This window comes from Taudactylus pleione, unplaced genomic scaffold (assembly GCF_031769625.1).
Source record: "Taudactylus pleione unplaced genomic scaffold, aTauple2 ptg001478l, whole genome shotgun sequence".
In the NCBI taxonomy this organism is placed as follows: domain Eukaryota; kingdom Metazoa; phylum Chordata; class Amphibia; order Anura; family Myobatrachidae; genus Taudactylus; species Taudactylus pleione.
The window spans coordinates 79,150-99,667 of NW_028285876.1; the positions used below are offsets into that span (position 1 = coordinate 79,150).

Genomic DNA, 20,518 nt, shown 5'->3' on the forward strand with positions numbered 1-20,518 from the left:
TTATTACCTGGGGGCAGACATTGGTGGGCAGTGGGAGCTTAAATGCATGACCCAGCCACTGCCCGCCTCAATACGGTAGGCGGTGGCTGGGTCATGCATTTATTACCTGGTGGCACACATTGGTGGGCAGTGGGGAGCACATATTGGTGGTCAATGTGGTTGTATTTCAACTGTACCAATACTCACCAAAACTTGTCCAAAACAAGAATCCAGTGTGCAGGCTCCTCAATGTGCGACTGTCTTGCTCCATACACGATGCTGCACAAGATGGCGATGGGGCGTGTCCAGGCTTCTGTCAGTCAAATTCCGCATTGTGTGATGAATCGTACGATTCATCATGAGGGAAAAAACCCTCACGATCTGCTTCCATCGTGTTCATGGTTGGCTAATCTGCCCTACAGCACGGCAGATCAGAAAATGCGATGTACGACGAGCGGGGACGTGCATCGGCATCGTGCCCGTGAGTATAAACTCACGATTTGTACTTTTTTTACCCGATTCGTCGAAATCGGCCAGATCGTGTAAAATGTCGCTATATGTGTGGGCACCTTCAGTGTCTTCCCTCACATGCTGCCTGCAGGAGAGAGAGCCAGTCCAGGCAGAGCAGGAAGGGGCGGGGACTCGGGATAGGGACTGGAAGGGTGCAGGGAGGCGGGGCTTCACACTCAGCTTGCTGGGGAGGACAGGCAAAGCAGGAAGGGGCGGGGACTCAGAGAGGGGGTGGGGAGAGGGGATTTATCTGTCTCATGATCATCCCCTGCAGAGGAGAAGTATGGACAGGTCATGCAGAGACACTATAAAGCTGGGATGATGTCGGCACGACATGTCTCTTACGAAAACAAATCGGAATGAAATATCGGCCGGATCGTACGATCGCGTGTACACCCAATCCATGCCCTCCCGTGGTCGCATGCGATATCGTCTGGTCGGCCATGCTACTCGGTCAACCAGATGATATAGTTTGCGGCGCCATTGCAGGTAATCGGGCGTTTCTAGAGAGGAGGGGGCCCGCGTGCAGTCTCCGACACGGGCCCCCTCCTCTCCGCCCGGCAGCGCACTGAGCTGTGCGCTGCCAGTGCCAGAGTTATAGACTCTGGGTACTAGAGTATGCCCAGAGTCTACAGTGTCTGCACAGATCACCGGGAAAATGGCCACGGTGGCCATTTTTCCTGTACTGCGCATGCACAAATGACGGGAAAATGGCATGCCGCAGCCATTTTCCAGTCGTTTTACAGCGCCGGACCCCCGCGCCGACATGGGACTTCGGAGAGGTAAGATTATGGGTGCAGGGTGTGCAATGCGGGGCCCCCCTGGACCCAGGGGCCTGCATCCATTATAGATACGCCCCTGCAGGTAATGAAGAACGGAGCAAGGGATCATTCTTTTGTTCATTACATCTCTCTAATGTGCACTCGCGGTACTATATCTCGACCTGTTGGGCCAATCTATTGTCCAGGTACACATCGTCCAGGGTGTAACCACCTTAAGTTGTGCAGTCTTGCAGCCTCTGCTTTGCTCTCCTATGAGAAGGGGCACACATCTTCCGCTAGCCAGTAGTCACAGTGACTGACACTGATAGGGGGGCCCACAGCTTACCACTGATCCTAGCTGCAAACTGCTTTGTCCTCACAAGCAGACATGTGTCTGTGACTAATGCTAGGTACACACACTAGACGATATATCGCCCGTTCCCGCAGATCGGAGCCACATATCGGGTACATTGTCTAGTGTGTACCCATGATATGTGCGCTCCCGCAGGTCGTTAGCGACATCGCCCGTCGAGGATGTTGTTAGGTCCCATTGCACTAGGTATACATCGTCTAATTTGTACCCAGCATAACAAGCCGTTCACAGGCTGTATCATCTGCACTCTGCGGGCCCTCCTCTGAGTACGGGCCCAGCACATTAGTACCGGCAGTACCCCCCTGATGCTGGCCCTGGGACTAAATGTAATAATGAGTATAGCTAGGAAAGCCAATCCCGCCTCATTTTTTTAATCCCAGGATTCGGGATTGAAAAAAATCTCAATCCCGGTAATCCCGGGATTGAGTTTATCAATGAAAATAGGCCGCCAGCCCCACAGAAAAAAATAATTATTTCATGGCCTCCAAGCCCCATCATGGCCCCCATATACAGAACAGTCACAGGAAGCCAGCCAGCCCAGCCCTCACACTCAGCCCACACTGAGAAGAAATTGTGAGCGTCTGTGTGTGTGTTACTGTCACACATTGACTCACCCTCCTCAAGAAGAACAATTACAGGCACAGCATAGTCATTTTGCAGAGTACAGGACCAGGCAAGCAGTGTGTCACCGTGGTTCTTTCACAGTCACTGCAGTCCTCAGGCTCAGACAGAGAGAGTCAACCTCCACTTTGAGGCGTACGTCTGCGCAGCATGACCCCTATGACGTCACACACAGTTGCATAGCTGTAGGAGGCCCGGGGGCAGCGTCTGAGCCCTCTGGACTGGTGCTGCCCAGGGTGAAAAAAGCCGCACAGCCTGCACTGGAGCATTCCGCAGTGGCCACTGAGTTAATCCCGAAAATCCCGTGAGTCGAGGCACCAATCCTGGAATTTAAATCCCAGACTTTGTAACGGTAAATCCCAGGGTTCCCGCTGATACCAGGATTGGCTTCCCTAAGTATAACTGATCTCTATGTGGGCTTGAAGGGCATAGACAATGCCGGAGAAAAATGGATGCAATTTTATGGGCCGGATTCAGATATTTATGCGAACCTGATGGTTTGCGCACATCTCCAAAGGCGGGGAAACTGCGCATGTGCAGAATGGTCCCTGTGTCCTTGCACGCAGAGATTGACAGGCTGCAGCCATTTTGGGGGATGTGATCGTCACGATGCTGATCTGATCCTGCAGGTGTCGGATCTGAGATGCCGACAGGAGGCGTCTTTTCCTTCCTCTGCAGACATTAGACTATTTTTGCACAGCAGCTGCGTCCAAAGTCACAGCTACTGTACAAAATCGTCCATCTCTGAATCAGTCCCTATGATCCCTTTTTTAAATATGACCTGTGTGTAAAGCCCACATTTATTAACCTAGGATTTGTTATCTGCCTGCTGCTACCATAACCCAACAAAAGTCAAACCCACCAGTGTTGAGAGGGTTGGCACCAGGGAGTGAAAGTTTGGGTACACACTAGGCGACCCGCCTACACAATGCCTGATCATCCGATGGAACGATATAGCTACACGATCCGGTGAATGACCATCATGCACGAATGATGGAACGACCCCGATGTCGGTGTGTGGGAGCACACCTAGGGCCTGATTCAGCAAGCATCGCACCTGCGATTACGCATGCAATGGGATGATTGTTGCGTACTGCACATGCGTATGCATCACAGTGCACGAACACTCCACTGCGATCGGGACTGCGATTGCAGTTGTCGAAGCCGGATGATTGGCTGAGACAGAGGGCCTGATTCAGACCCGCTCGCAAGCGCTATGGGCTCGCGAGCGGGTCGATGTTTGGCCACTGCGCACACCGGAGCCGGCTCCGACGCGCGCATGCGCGAGACCCGGCTAGCGACGGGTGCTCTGTTGCTCCGAGTCTCTCACCAAAGGGGGCGAGCTGTCGATGGTGATTGACAGCTCGCCCCATTTGGGAGGCGGGCATGGGGGGTGGCTGGCCAAAGGGAGGCGTTCCCGAAGGAATGCCTGCCATTTGGGGGCGGCCCCAATGACATCACGAGTGATGTCAGTGGTGAGCTTCCGTCTCTATTTAGAGCCGGAAGCTCACTGGGCCTTGCGGGAATGAGACCCTACCGCAATGGTCTCGTCGCAAGCCAAGATGGTCGCGATGGTCTCGACCATCGCGACCATCACCCGGCCACTCGCAATAACTGTGGGTGGTCACCCACAGCTATGCGAGCGGCCAGGAGGCCGCACGAAGAGAAAAAAAACGCCCTGATTCAGAGCGAGCGCTCTTTCAGACAGTCTGGCTCTGAATCAGGCCCAGAATCTGTTAAAATTAAAGTCTGCATGACGCCATTTTGCGAAAAGTCACACAGGGCCATTTTGCGAATCCCACATAGTATCAGTAAATATACAGCACTATGTTATTATTTAGCATTGTGCGTTTCCTACGCAACAGAACACTGTTAAAAGTCCTTACTAAAACAATACACACATTTATTAATACACATATGACCAACCCCGCAAAACACGTACCACGGTGTACTCCACAAACACGTAGATGCACGACGCATACTAGCATCTTTTATCTAATATCCCCACACTTACATATTGCATACTAAAAACACTGAAAGGTTCCCCAGCATTAAGGCCGGGCTTCGGTCAGCGAAGTTGAATAGATGAGGCTTGGGACTTCAGTGAGGTGAATGGGCAGGGGATAAGCTAAGGACAGCCGGGGTTAGTGGGTTGAATGGGCGTGGCTAGGGACTATTGGGGGAGAGTAGGAATTAGACTTTGCAATGCTGCTAAAGCTGATGGGACAGAAAAAAAGTAATAAACTGTCAGCACTGGCATTTTCGTTCATATGGGCCTATTTTCATTTGGGGCCTGGAGCTGTAGCTCCACCCGCCCCATTGTTAATCCGGCCCTGTATATAATAGCTATAGAAAAACTTTCTATAGCTCCACCCCCATTTCCTGAATCTATTTTTCCAGTTAAGCAGCCCTGTTATGTATATATCGATAGATATAGAATATATTGTATCAGCGGTACTCTCCTTCAATATTCTAATGTCATGGTGACGTCCTATAGCTCCTACTGTACATAGTGACAGGACATAATAAAATCCTTAAACAGGTGGCATATTGCAAGTATAAAACAAACATGAGGCAAATTAACCCACTTTACCCTGCCTCATGTTTCTTTTATTTGTACAAGTGCCGTCTGTTTAAGGATTTCCAAATATAACAATTACATTGGGTGCCAGGATGCAGTAGTAAATATATATTTGCAATATGCAGTAATAGACACTCAGAGCCTGAATCAATTAGCACCGAAAACAAACGTTTCTATCGCCATTTGTGAAAACGGGCGTTTCCGCCCACAAAACGACAACAGGCGAAAAAAAACTGGAGAAAAGTTTTCTCCATCCCAGACCAGGCAAAAAAAATGCAAAATCCCTATTTTTACCTAAAAATGTGGGGATTTCTTTCAGAACCCTGTGGATACCCCCTAATCATAAATTACCGTAAAAAAAATTGTAAGTTGCGCACTTTAGCCAAAAAAGAAGCTCAAATTTTGGGCAAAAATAAATAAATTTGAAAATGGTTTGAACGTATTGGGTCTGATTTTTCGATGGGCGATATGGATGCGTCAAGTGTTTTAAACATCGCACGCAGTCGCAGCAGGCGGTTTTTTAAGTTTTTAAAACTGTGTTTTTACAACATGAAAATATACTTGTACCCATTTTAACGTACCCCCAATTTACATGGAACAGTCATTTCCTGGAAAAAAAGTAGCTTTCAATCTTTTTTCAACGTTTTTTTTTTTGCCCAAAATTTGCAACTTACGATTTATTTTTCTGGTAATTTATCATTGGGGGGGGGGGGGGGGTGATAACCTGGCAAAAAAAGAGTCGGTCTGTTTGCATTTTTCTCTGTCTAAATGAATTTACAAATACACAAATGTAGATCTAATCTGTCCTGCGGCTGGAATCATGACCCAATAGCCGTAGTATATAATATAATTGTACTAAAAAGAGGTTCATATGGTTAGGACTTATGAGAGCTGCCCCATACTATTAATGGTAGTGCCCAATGCTCCTTTTACATTATTGTGCAAGTGCTGCAGCAGCTGCAGGAGACCTGAGTGGGCAGGCAGGAGCCGGAACTCTCAGCACACGGGCGGCAGTTGGCAGCTGCATGCGCTGCTGTATAGGGAACCACCATCCTGAGCGTCTCCTTCCAGAGGTCACCCGCAGGAGAAGGCTGTGTCAGAGATGTGAGGGTAGGATTTAAGGTGGAGCCAGTGAGAGTGACAGGCTGTGGGCAGAGATATCTGGCAACTGAGGGGGCGGGGCTGGAAGTTACACTGGGCCCTATCAACGCTGATGAGTGGTCAGACAGAAGAGGACGGCTTCCGGCTGTGAGACGCACCCTGAGGTACAGTGCCCAAACTCAGTTACTTATCCTCATTGTATAAACCATACATTCATTTATTGGTATTGAGGTAAATTGTTGTATCAATCAACTAAAAGATTAGTACATATAGTGCAATGCACATATCAATACAATTACAAAAATCAATGTAAAAAAATTACACTTAAGTTACAAAATACCTTTAGTGCAAAATTAACTGTTGCGTCACGGTGACAACACTTTACAAAAAATAAGTTGCCTAAACCTAGTGACCAGTATGGGAATTTCTTCTTGAAAGGCTGGGGTAATTCGGGAAGGTTACCGCATATATGTGATACGATACACATTTTTTAAACATTTATTTATATATATATATATATATATACTATACACACACAGTATATCGCATCGTGCATGCAGCACAGTTCAGAATTCAAACACCAACTGTCACTCCAACTGCTGCCACTCAACACTGGCAGTTGGTGTGGCTCCCCTACGTCAACAGTGAGGGAAGGGATTGCGTTACTACAGAGGTGAGAGAGGAAATGTCAAATGTGTACTACGGGGTGAAGGAAGGGAATGAGTTACAACATGGATGACGGTGGAGAATGTGTTACTAAAGGGGTGAGCAGGGGTAATGTGTTTTACTATAGAGGTGAGGGAGTGGAATGTGTTAGTACATAGGTGAGGGAGGGTAATGTCTTACTATGGCAATGATGCATAACTATTAGAGATGTGCGGGTTCGGATTTACTCGGTTCTTTTTGCCACATTACCGCAAGTTCGGATTAGTTTGGATTTATCTTATTGGCTATCAAAAACACGTCACAGCCGGATAGCCAATATCATGCCGTTTTTAAAATCCGAGTAAAACCGATCCGCACATTTAGGATTAATGTGTTACTGGAGAGGTCTGTTTCCATCTTGGAAATGGAAACAGTAAATAGCTACCTGAGCAAAACTGGGTACATCTGCTAGTGTCTTTCCGCTGAGTCCAGAACGAGGCAAAACATTATCTTCTGTGCCAAGATGTCCGTGAAAGATGACATTTTGCCTCGTTCTGAGATTTGATTTTGGGGGGATGATCCGATCCATAACCGAACCCCTCATCTCTAATATTTATCTTTGATATCCTGAGTATATCTTGTAATCGGACAGAATAAGAATTACAATTGTAATGCAGCTATTACTATGTGTATCATAATTATCCTTCTGTATTTTCATCATTGTAATATATGACCTCTTACAGGGAAACTAATTGTCTCAAACCCTTATTCGGGTCCAAGAACCAAGAGCTTGCACTCACATTCCTGACTGATTTGCCATTTCAGAGGGCGTTTAATAATATGTGAACTTTTGCATTACAATTTATAGTCTTAAAAAATGACTGTAAGACAGAATTTCTATCTGCTATAAATATTGCAAAATATAGTTAGTATATACGATATATATATATGATGACCAGGGCCCTATCTGTGTGGAGTTTGTATATTCTCCCGGTGTTTATATAAGGGTTTCCTGTGGCTGTTCTGGTTTCTTCCCACATACCAAAAACATACTGCTATTTTATAAATGTACCCCATGGCACTGTTTCCCACCTCCATTCCTCAGTGGCCCGACAGTGCATGTTTTATGGATCTCCTAGATGGTGCACAGGTGTATTAATTACTGGCTCACACAAAAGGTGCAAATTATTTCACTTGTGATACTGAAAATATCTGTAAAACATGCGCTGATGAGGTTCCTGTGTACTGGAGATGGGACTCAAAACCTTAGTGTGTATACATTCTGAGAGAGGGAATGTAGAGTGCAAGCTCCAATTAGGCAGTAAACTGATGACAGTGACAAATAATCTATTTGTACAGTAACACATTACTTTATACACTGTACTTATGAATAAAACAATAATAATCACGCAGAAAAAAAGCAGAGGGGGGACCTGCTGAGAACCCCAAAGAGGCAGCCGAAGCGCCGACACACATTGAAACAGCAGAGGGGGACCTGCTGAGAACCCCAAAGAGGCGGCCGAAGCGCCGACACACATTGAAACAGCAGAGGGGGACCTGCTGAGAACCCCTAAGAGGAGGCCAAAGCGCCGACAAACATTGAAACAGCAGAGGGGGACCTGCTGAGAACCCCTAAGAGGCGGCCGAAGCGCCGACAAACATTGAAACAGCAGAGGGGGACCTGCTGAGAACCCCTAAGAGGCGGCCGAAGCGCCGACAAACATTGAAACAGCAGAGGGGGACCTGCTGAGAACCCCTAAGAGGCGGCCATAGCGCCGACAAACACTGAAACAGCAGAGGGGCACCTGCTGAGAACCCCTAAGAGGCGCCCGAAGCGCCGACACACACTGAAACAGCAGAGGGGGACCTGCTGAGAACCCCTAAGAGGCGGCCGAAGCGCCGACACACATTGAAACAGCAGAGGGGGACCTGCTGAGAACCCCTAAGAGGCGGCCGTAGCGCCGACAAACAATGAAACAGCAGAGGGGGACCTGCTGAGAACCCCTAAGAGGCGGCCGAAGAGACAACAAACATTGAAACAGCAGAGGGGGACCTGCTGAGAATCCCTAAGAGGCGGCCGAAGCGCCGACAAACATTGAAACAGCAGAGGGGGACCTGCTGAGAACCCCTAAGAGGCAGCCGAAGCGCCGACAAACATTGAAACAGCAGAGGGGGACCTGCTGAGAACCCCTAAGAGGCGGCCGAATCGCCGACAAACATTGAAACAGCAGAGGGGGACCTGCTGAGAACCCCTAAGAGGCGGCCGAATCGCCGACAAACATTGAAACAGCAGAGGGGGACCTGCTGAGAACCCCTAAGAGGCGGCCGAAGCGCCGACAAACATTGAAACAGCAGAGGGGGACCTGCTGAGAACCCCTAAGAGGCGGCCGAAGCGCCGACAAACATTGAAACAGCAGAGGGGGACCAGCTGAGAACCCCTAAGAGGCGGCCGTAGCGCCGACAAACATTGAAACAGCAGAGGGGGATCTGCTGAGAACCGCTAAGAGGCGGCCGTAGCGCCGACAAACATTGAAACAGCAGAGGGGGACCTGCTGAGAACCCCTAAGAGGCGGCCGAAGCGCCGACAAACATTGAAACAGCAGAGGGGGACCTGCTGAGAACCCCTAAGAGGCGGCCGTAGCGCCGAGAAACATTGAAACAGCAGAGGGGGACCTGCTGAGAACCCCTAAGAGGCGGCCGAAGCGCCGACAAACATTGAAACAGCAGAGGGGGACCTGCTGAGAACCCCTAAGAGGCGGCCGAAGCGCCGACAAACATTGAAACAGCAGAGGGGGACCTGCTGAGAACCCCTAAGAGGCGGCCGAAGCGCCGACAAACATTGAAACAGCAGAGGGGGACCTGCTGAGAACCCCTAAGAGGCGGCCGAAGCGCCGACAAACATTGAAACAGCAGAGGGGGACCTGCTGAGAACCCCTAAGAGGCGGCCGAAGCGCCGACAAACATTGAAACAGCAGAGGGGGACCTGCTGAGAACCCCTAAGAGGCGGCCGAAGCGCCGACAAACATTGAAACAGCAGAGGGGGACCTGCTGAGAACCCCTAAGAGGCGGCCGAAGCGCCGACAAACATTGAAACAGCAGAGGGGGACCTGCTGAGAACCCCTAAGAGGCGGCCGAAACGCCGACAAACATTGAAACAGCAGAGGGGGACCTGCTGAGAACCCCTAAGAGGCGGCCGTAGCGCCGACAAACATTGAAACAGCAGAGGGGGACCTGCTGAGAACCCCTAAGAGGCGGCCGAAGCGCCGACAAAAATTGAAACAGCAGAGGGGGACCTGCTGAGAACCCCTAAGAGGCGGCCGTAGCGCCGACAAACATTGAAACAGCAGAGGGGGACCTGCTGAGAACCCCTAAGAGGCGGCCGAAGCGCCGACAAACATTGAAACAGCAGAGGGGGACCTGCTGAGAACCCCTAAGAGGCGGCCGAAGCGCCGACAAACATTGAAACAGCAGAGGGGGACCTGCTGAGAACCCCTAAGAGGCGGCCGCAGCGCCGACAAACATTGAAACAGCAGAGGGGGACCTGCTGAGAACCCCTAAGAGGCGGCCGAAGCGCCGACAAACATTGAAACAGCAGAGGGGGACCTGCTGAGAACCCCTAAGAGGCGGCCGAAGCGGCGACAAACATTGAAACAGCAGAGGGGGACCTGCTGAGAACCCCTAAGAGGCGGCCGAAGCGCCGACAAACATTGAAACAGCAGAGGGGGACCTGCTGAGAACCCCTAAGAGGCGGCCGCAGCGCCGACAAACATTGAAACAGCAGAGGGGGACCTGCTGAGAACCCCTAAGAGGCGGCCGAAGCGCCGACAAACATTGAAACAGCAGAGGGGGACCTGCTGAGAACCCCTAAGAGGCGGCCGAAGCGGCGACAAACATTGAAACAGCAGAGGGGGACCTGTTGAGAACCCCTAAGAGGCGGCCGAAGCGCCGACAAACATTGAAACAGCAGAGGGGGACCTGCTGAGAACCCCTAAGAGGCGGCCGAAGCGCCGACAAACATTGAAACAGCAGAGGGGGACCTGCTGAGAACCCCTAAGAGGCGGCCGAAGCGCCGACAAACATTGAAACAGCAGAGGGGGACCTGCTGAGAACCCCTAAGAGGCGGCCGAAGCGCCGACAAACATTGAAACAGCAGAGGGGGACCTGCTGAGAACCCCTAAGAGGCGTCCGTAGCGCCGACAAACAATGAAAGCGCAGAGGGGGACCTGCTGAGAACCCCTAAGAGGCGGCCGAAGCGCCGACAAACATTGAAACAGCAGAGGGGGACCTGCTGAGAACCCCTAAGAGGCGGCCGAAGCGCCGACAAACATTGAAACAGCAGAGTGGGACCTGCTGAGAACCCCTAAGAGGCGGCCGTAGCGCCGACAAACATTGAAACAGCAGAGGGGGACCTGCTGAGAACCCCTAAGAGGCGGCCGAAGCGCCGACAAACATTGAAACAGCAGAGGGGGACCTGCTGAGAACCCCTAAGAGGCGGCCGTAGCGCCGACAAACATTGAAACAGCAGAGGGGGACCCGCTGAGAACCCCTAAGAGGCGGCCGAAGCGCCGACAAACATTGAAACAGCAGAGGGGGACCCGCTGAGAACCCCTAAGAGGCGGCCGAAGCGCCGACAAACATTGAAACAGCAGAGGGGGACCCGCTGAGAACCCCTAAGAGGCGGCCGAAGCGCCGACAAACATTGAAACAGCAGAGGGGGACCTGCTGAGAACACCTAAGAGGCGGCCGAAGCGCCGACAAACATTGAAACAGCAGAGGGGGACCTGCTGAGAACCCCTAAGAGGCGGCCGAAACGCGGACAAACATTGAAACAGCAGAGGGGGACCTGCTGAGAACCCCTAAGAGGCGGCCGTAGCGCCGACAAACATTGAAACAGCAGAGGGGGACCTGCTGAGAACCCCTAAGAGGCGGCCGAAGCGCCGACAAACATTGAAACAGCAGAGGGGGACCTGCTGAGAACCCCTAAGAGGCGGCCGAAGCGCCGACAAACATTGAAACAGCAGAGGGGGACCTGCTGAGAACCCCTAAGAGGCGGCCGAAGCGCCGACAAACATTGAAACAGCAGAGGGGGACCTGCTGAGAACCCCTAAGAGGCGGCCGAAGCGCCGACAAACATTGAAACAGCAGAGGGGGACCTGCTGAGAACCCCTAAGAGGCGGCCGAAGCGCCGACAAACATTGAAACAGCAGAGGGGGACCTGCTGAGAACCCCTAAGAGGCGGCCGAAGCGCTGACAAACATTGAAACAGCAGAGGGGGACCTGCTGAGAACCCCTAAGAGGCGGCCGAAGCGCCGACAAACATTGAAACAGCAGAGGGGGACCTGCTGAGAACCCCTAAGAGGCGGCCGAAGCGCCGACAAACATTGAAACAGCAGAGGGGGACCTGCTGAGAACCCCTAAGAGGCGGCCGAAGCGCCGACAAACATTGAAACAGCAGAGGGGGACCTGCTGAGAACCCCTAAGAGGCGGCCGAAGCGCCGACAAACATTGAAACAGCAGAGGGGGACCTGCTGAGAACCCCTAAGAGGCGGCCGAAGCGCCGACAAACATTGAAACAGCAGAGGGGGACCTGCTGAGAACCCCTAAGAGGCGGCCGAAGCGCCGACAAACATTGAAACAGCAGAGGGGGACCTGCTGAGAACCCCTAAGAGGCGGCCGTAGCGCCGACAAACATTGAAACAGCAGAGGGGGACCTGCTGAGAACCCCTAAGAGGCGGCCGTAGCGCCGACAAACATTGAAACAGCAGAGGGGGACCTGCTGAGAACCCCTAAGAGGCGGCCGTAGCGCCGACAAACATTGAAACAGCAGAGGGGGACCTGCTGAGAACCCCTAAGAGGCGGCCGTAGCGCCGACAAACAATGAAACAGCAGAGGGGGACCTGCTGAGAACCCCTAAGAGGCGGCCGAAGAGCCGACAAACATTGAAACAGCAGAGGGGGACCTGCTGAGAACCCCTAAGAGGCGGCCGAAGCGCCGACAAACATTGAAACAGCAGAGGGGGACCTGCTGAGAACCCCTAAGAGGCGGCCGAAGCGCCGACAAACATTGAAACAGCAGAGGGGGACCTGCTGAGAACCCCTAAAAGGCGGCCGAAGCGCCGACAAACATTGAAACAGCAGAGTGGGACCTGCTGAGAACCCCTAAGAGGCGGCCGTAGCGCCGACAAACATTGAAACAGCAGAGGGGGACCTGCTGAGAACCCCTAAGAGGCGGCCGAAGCGCCGACAAACATTGAAACAGCAGAGGGGGACCTGCTGAGAACCCCTAAGAGGCGGCCGAAGCGCCGACAAACATTGAAACAGCAGAGGGGGACCTGCTGAGAACCCCTAAGAGGCGGCCGAAGCGCCGACAAACATTGAAACAGCAGAGGGGGACCTGCTGAAAACCCCTAAGAGGCGGCCGAAGCGCCGACAAACATTGAAACAGCAGAGGGGGACCTGCTGAGAACCCCTAAGAGGCGTCCGTAGCGCCGACAAACATTGAAACAGCAGAGGGGGACCTGCTGAGAACCCCTAAGAGGCGTCCGTAGCGCCGACAAACATTGAAACAGCAGAGGGGGACCTGCTGAGAACCCCTAAGAGGCGGCCGTAGCGCCGACAAACATTGAAACAGCAGAGGGGGACCTGCTGAGAACCCCTAAGAGGCGGCCGAAGCGCCGACAAACATTGAAACAGCAGAGGGGGACCTGCTGAGAACCCCTAAGAGGCGGCCGTAGCGCCGACAAACAATGAAACAGCAGAGGGGGACCTGCTGAGAACCCCTAAGAGGCGGCCGAAGAGCCGACAAACATTGAAACAGCAGAGGGGGACCTGCTGAGAACCCCTAAGAGGCGTCCGTAGCGCCGACAAACATTGAAACAGCAGAGGGGGACCTGCTGAGAACCCCTAAGAGGCGTCCGTAGCGCCGACAAACATTGAAACAGCAGAGGGGGACCTGCTGAGAACCCCTAAGAGGCGTCCGTAGCGCCGACAAACATTGAAACAGCAGAGGGGGACCTGCTGAGAACCCCTAAGAGGCGTCCGTAGCGCCGACAAACATTGAAACAGCAGAGGGGGACCTGCTGAGAACCCCTAAGAGGCGGCCGTAGCGCCGACAAACATTGAAACAGCAGAGGGGGACCTGCTGAGAACCCCTAAGAGGCGGCCGAAACGCCGACAAACATTGAAACAGCAGAGGGGGACCTGCTGAGAACCCCTAAGAGGCGGCCGAAGCGCCGACAAACATTGAAACAGCAGAGGGGGACCTGCTGAGAACCCCTAAGAGGCGGCCGAAGCGCCGACAAACATTGAAACAGCAGGGGGGGACCTGCTGAGAACCCCTAAGAGGCGGCCGAAGCGCCGACAAACATTGAAACAGCAGGGGGGACCTGCTGAGAACCCCTAAGAGGCGGCCGAAGCGCCGACAAACATTGAAACAGCAGAGGGGGACCTGCTGAGAACCCCTAAGAGGCGGCCGAAGCGCCGACAAACATTGAAACAGCAGAGGGGGACCTGCTGAGAACCCCTAAGAGGCGGCCGAAGCGCCGACAAACATTGAAACAGCAGAGGGGGACCTGCTGAGAACCCCTAAGAGGCGGCCGAAGCGCCGACAAACATTGAAACAGCAGAGGGGGACCTGCTGAGAACCCCTAAGAGGCGGACGAAGCGCCGACAAACATTGAAACAGCAGAGGGGGACCTGCTGAGAACCCCTAAGAGGCGGCCGAAGCGCCGACAAACATTGAAACAGCAGAGGGGGACCTGCTGAGAACCCCTAAGAGGCGGCCGAAGCGCCGACAAACATTGAAACAGCAGAGGGGGACCTGCTGAGAACCCCTAAGAGGCGGCCGTAGCGCCGACAAACATTGAAACAGCAGAGGGGGACCTGCTGAGAACCCCTAAGAGGCGGCCGTAGCGCCGACAAACATTGAAACAGCAGAGGGGGACCTGCTGAGAACCCCTAAGAGGCGGCCGTAACGCCGACAAACAATGAAACAGCAGAGGGGGACCTGCTGAGAACCCCTAAGGCGGCCGAAGAGCCGACAAACATTGAAACAGCAGAGGGGGACCTGCTGAGAACCCCTAAGAGGCGGCCGTAACGCCGACAAACAATGAAACAGCAGAGGGGGACCTGCTGAGAACCCCTAAGAGGCGGCCGAAGAGCCGACAAACATTGAAACAGCAGAGGGGGACCTGCTGAGAACCCCTAAGAGGCGGCCGAAGCGCCGACAAACATTGAAACAGCAGAGGGGGACCTGCTGAGAACCCCTAAGAGGCGGCCGAAGCGCCGACAAACATTGAAACAGCAGAGGGGGACCTGCTGAGAACCCCTAAGACGCGGCCGAAGCGCCGACAAACATTGAAACAGCAGAGGGGGACCTGCTGAGAACCCCTAAGAGGCGGCCGTAGCGCCGACAAACATTGAAACAGCAGAGGGGGACCTGCTGAGAACCCCTAAGAGGCGGCCGAAGCGCCGACAAACATTGAAACAGCAGAGGGGGACCTGCTGAGAAACCCCTAAGAGGCGGCCAAAGCGCCGACAAACATTGAAACAGCAGAGGGGGACCTGCTGAGAACCCCTAAGAGGCGGCCGAAGCGCCGACAAACATTGAAACAGCAGAGGGGGACCTGCTGAGAACCCCTAAGAGGCGGCCGAAGCGCCGACAAACATTGAAACAGCAGAGGGGGACCTGCTGAGAACCCCTAAGAGGCGGCCGAAGCGCCGACAAACATTGAAACAGCAGAGGGGGACCTGCTGAGAACCCCTAAGAGGCGGCCGAAGCGCCGACAAACATTGAAACAGCAGAGGGGGACCTGCTGAGAACCCCTAAGAGGCGTCCGTAGCGCCGACAAACATTGAAACAGCAGAGGGGGACCTGCTGAGAACCCCTAAGAGCGCGCCGAAGCGCCGACAAACATTGAAACAGCAGAGGGGGACCTGCTGAGAACCCCTAAGAGGCGGCCGTAGCGCCGACAAACATTGAAACAGCAGAGGGGGACCTGCTGAGAACCCCTAAGAGGCGGCCGTAGCGCCGACAAACATTGAAACAGCAGAGGGGGACCTGCTGAGAACCCCTAAGAGGCGGCCGAAGCGCCGACAAACATTGAAACAGCAGAGGGGGACCTGCTGAGAACCCCTAAGAGGCGGCCGAAGCGCCGACAAACATTGAAACAGCAGAGGGGGACCTGCTGAGAACCCCTAAGAGGCGGCCGAAGCGCCGACAAACATTGAAACAGCAGAGGGGGACCTGCTGAGAACCCCTAAGAGGCGGCCGAAGCCCCGACAAACATTGAAACAGCAGAGGGGGACCTGCTGAGAACCCCTAAGAGGCGGCCGAAGCGCCGACAAACATTGAAACAGCAGAGGGGGACCTGCTGAGAACCCCTAAGAGGCGGCCGAAGCGCCGACAAACATTGAAACAGCAGAGGGGGACCTGCTGAGAACCCCTAAGAGGCGTCCGTAGCGCCGACAAACATTGAAACAGCAGAGGGGGACCTGCTGAGAACCCCTAAGAGGCGGCCGAAGCGCCGACAAACATTGAAACAGCAGAGGGGGACCTGCTGAGAACCCCTAAAAGGCGGCCGAAGCGCCGACAAACATTGAAACAGCAGAGGGGGACCTGCTGAGAACCCCTAAGAGGCGGCCGAAGCGCCGACAAACAATGAAACAGCAGAGGGGGACCTGCTGAGAACCCCTAAGAGGCGGCCGAAGAGCCGACAAACATTGAAACAGCAGAGGGGGACCTGCTGAGAACCCCTAAGAGGCGGCCGAAGCGCCGACAAACATTGAAACAGCAGAGGGGGACCTGCTGAGAACCCCTAAGAGGCGGCCGAAGCGCCGACAAACATTGAAACAGCAGAGGGGGACCTGCTGAGAACCCCTAAGAGGCGGCCGTAGCGCCGACAAACATTGAAACAGCAGAGGGGGACCTGCTGAGAACCCCTAAGAGGCGGCCGAAGCGCCGACAAACATTGAAACAGCAGAGGGGGACCTGCTGAGAACCCCTAAGAGGCGGCCGAAGCGCCGACAAACATTGAAACAGCAGAGGGGGACCTGCTGAGAGCCCCTAAGAGGCGGCCGAAGCGCCGACAAACATTGAAACAGCAGAGGGGGACCTGCTGAGAACCCCTAAGAGGCGGCCGAAGCGCCGACAAACATTGAAACAGCAGAGGGGGACCTGCTGAGAACCCCTAAGAGGCGGCCGAAGCGTCGACAAACATTGAAACAGCAGAGGGGGACCTGCTGAGAACCCCTAAGAGGCGGCCAAAGCGCCGACAAACATTGAAACAGCAGAGGGGGACCTGCTGAGAACCCCTAAGAGGCGTCCGTAGCGCCGACAAACATTGAAACAGCAAAGGGGGACCTGCTGAGAACCCCTAAGAGGCGGCCGAAGCGCCGACAAACATTGAAACAGCAGAGGGGGACCTGCTGAGAACCCCTAAAAGGCGGCCGTAGCGCCGACAAACATTGAAACAGCAGAGGGGGACCTGCTGAGAACCCCTAAGAGGCGGCCGAAGCGCCGACAAACATTGAAACAGCAGAGGGGGACCTGCTGAGAACCCCTAAGAGGCGGCCGTAGCGCCGACAAACAATGAAACAGCAGAGGGGGACCTGCTGAGAACCCCTAAGAGGCGGCCGAAGAGCCGAAAAACATTGAAACAGCAGAGGGGGACCTGCTGAGAACCCCTAAGAGGCGGCCGAAGAGCCGACAAACATTGAAACAGCAGAGGGGGACCTGCTGAGAACCCCTAAGAGGCGGCCGAAACGCCGACAAACATTGAAACAGCAGAGGGGGACCTGCTGAGAACCCCTAAGAGGCGGCCGAAGCGCCGACAAACATTGAAACAGCAGAGGGGGACCTGCTGAGAACCCCTAAGAGGCGGCCGAAGCGCCGACAAACATTGAAACAGCAGAGGGGGACCTGCTGAGAACCCCTAAGAGGCGGCCGTAGCGCCGACAAACATTGAAACAGCAGAGGGGGACCTGCTGAGAACCGCTAAGAGGAGGCCGAAGCGCCGACAAACATTGAAACAGCAGAGGGGGACCTGCTGAGAACCCCTAAGAGGCGGCCGAAGCGCCGACAAACATTGAAACAGCAGAGGGGGACCTGCTGAGAACCCCTAAGAGGCGGCCGAAGCGCCGACAAACATTGAAACAGCAGAGGGGGACCTGCTGAGAACCCCTAAGAGGCGGCCGAAGCGCCGACAAACATTGAAACAGCAGAGGGGGACCTGCTGAGAACCCCTAAGAGGCGGCCGAAGCGCCGACAAACATTGAAACAGCAGAGGGGGACCTGCTGAGAACCCCTAAGAGGCGGCCGAAGCGCCGACAAACATTGAAACAGCAGAGGGGGACCTGCTGAGAACCCCTAAGAGGCGGCCGAAGCGCCGACAAACATTGAAACAGCAGAGGGGGACCTGCTGAGAACCCCTAAGAGGCGGCCGAAGCGCCGACAAACATTGAAACAGCAGAGGGGGACCTGCTGAGAACCCCTAAGAGGCGGCCGAAGCGCCGACAAACATTGAAACAGCAGAGGGGGACCTGCTGAGAACCCCTAAGAGGCGGCCGAAGCGCCGACAAACATTGAAACAGCAGAGGGGGACCTGCTGAGAACCCCTAAGAGGCGGCCGAAGCGCCGACAAACATTGAAACAGCAGAGGGGGACCTGCTGAGAACCCCTAAGAGGCGGCCGAAGCGCCGACAAACATTGAAACAGCAGAGGGGGACCTGCTGAGAACCCCTAAGAGGCGGCCTAAGCGCCAACAAACATTGAAACAGCAGAGGGGGACCTGCTGAGAACCCCTAAGAGGCGGCCGAAGCGCCGACAAACATTGAAACAGCAGAGGGGGACCTGCTGAGAACCCCTAAGAGGCGGTTGAAGCGCCGACAAACATTGAAACAGCAGAGGGGGACCTGCTGAGAACCCCTAAGAGGCGGCCGTAGCGCCGACAAACATTGAAACAGCAGAGGGGGACCTGCTGAGAACCCCTAAGAGGCGGCCGTAGCGCCGACAAACATTGAAACAGCAGAGGGGGACCTGCTGAGAACCCCTAAGAGGCGGCAGAAGCGCCGACAAACATTGAAACAGCAGAGGGGGACCTGCTGAGAACCCCTAAGAGGCGGCCGAAGCGTCGACAAACATTGAAACAGCAGAGGGGGACCTGCTGAGAACCCCTAAGAGGCGGCCGTAGCGCCGACAAACATTGAAACAGCAGAGGGGGACCTGCTGAGAACCCCTAAGAGGCGGCCGTAGCGCCGACAAACATTGAAACAGCAGAGGGGGACCTGCTGAGAACCCCTAAGAGGCGGCCGTAGCGCCGACAAACATTGAAACAGCAGAGGGGACCTGCTGAGAACCCCTAAGAGGCGGCCGTAGCGCCGACAAACATTGAAACAGCAGAGGGGGACCTGCTGAGAACCCCTAAGAGGCGGCCGTAGCGCTGACAAACATTGAAACAGCAGAGGGGGACCTGCTGGGAACCCCTAAGAGGCGGCCAAAGCGCCGACAAACATTGAAACAGCAGAGGGGGACCTGCTGGGAACCCCTAAGAGGCGGCCGAAGCGCCGACCCACATTGAAACAGCAGAGGGGGACCTGCTGGGAACCCCTAAGAGGCATCCGTAGCGCCGACAAACATTGAAACAGCAGAGGGGGACCTGCTGAGAACCCCTAAGAGGCGGCCGAAGCGCCGACAAACATTGAAACAGCAGAGGGGGACCTGCTGAGAACCCCTAAGAGGCGGCCGAAGCGCCGACAAACATTGAAACAGCAGAGGGGGACCTGCTGAGAACCCCTAAGAGGCGGCCGAAGCGCCGACAAACATTGAAACAGCAGAGGGGGACCTGCTGAGAACCCCTAAGAGGCGGCCGAAGCGCCGACAAACATTGAAACAGCAGAGTGGGACCTGCTGAGAACCCCTAAGAGGCAGCCGTAGCGTCGACAAACATTGAAACAGCAGAGGGGGACCTGCTGAGAACCCCTAAGAGGCGGCCGAAGCACCGACAAACATTGAAACAGCAGAGGGGGACCTGCTGAGAACCCCTAAGAGGCGGCCGAAGCGCCGACAAACATTGAAACAGCAGAGGGGGACCTGCTGAGAACCCCTAAGAGGCGGCCGAAGCTCCGACAAACATTGAAACAGCAGAGGGGGACCTGCTGAGAACCCCTAAGAGGCGTCCGTAGCGCCGACAAACATTGAAACAGCAAAGGGGGACCTGCTGAGAACCCCTAAGAGGCGGCCGAAGCGCCGACAAACATTGAAACAGCAGAGGGGGACCTGCTGAGAACCCCTAAAAGGCGGCCATAGCGCCGACAAACATTGAAACAGCAGAGGGGGACCTGCTGAGAACCCCTAAGAGGCGGCCGAAGCGCCGACAAACATTGAAACAGCAGAGGGGGACCTGCTGAGAACCCCTAAGAGGCGGCCGTAGCGCCGACAAACAATGAAACAGCAGAGGGGGACCTGCTGAGAACCCCTAAGAGGCGGCCGAAGAGCCGAAAAACATTGAAACAGCAGAGGGGGACCTGCTGAGAACCCCTAAGAGGCGGCCGAAGAGCCGACAAACATTGAAACAGCAGAGGGGGACCTGCTGAGAACCCCTAAGAGGCGGCCAAAACGCCGACAAACATTGAAACAGCAGAGGGGGACCTGCTGAGAACCCCTAAGAGGCGGCCGAAGCGCCGACAAACATTGAAACAGCAGAGGGGGACCTGCTGAGAACCCCTAAGAGGCGGCCGAAGCACCGACAAACATTGAAACAGCAGAGGGGGACCTGCTGAGAACCCCTAAGAGGCGGCCGTAGCGCCGACAAACATTGAAACAGCAGAGGGGGACCTGCTGAGAACCGCTAAGAGGAGGCCAAAGCGCCGACAAACATTGAAACAGCAGAGGGGGACCTGCTGAGAACCCCTAAGAGGCGGCCGAAGCGCCGACAAACATTGAAACAGCAGA

General features: G+C 54.4%; 1 protein-coding gene across 1 annotated transcript in view; it reads right to left on the reverse strand.

Annotated features, from left to right (window-relative positions):
- The window catches only part of LOC148442508 (uncharacterized), a 29,957-nt gene that overhangs the window by 2,767 nt on the left and 6,672 nt on the right, over window positions 1-20,518 (reverse strand). The gene's annotated exons all lie outside the window — the stretch shown is intronic.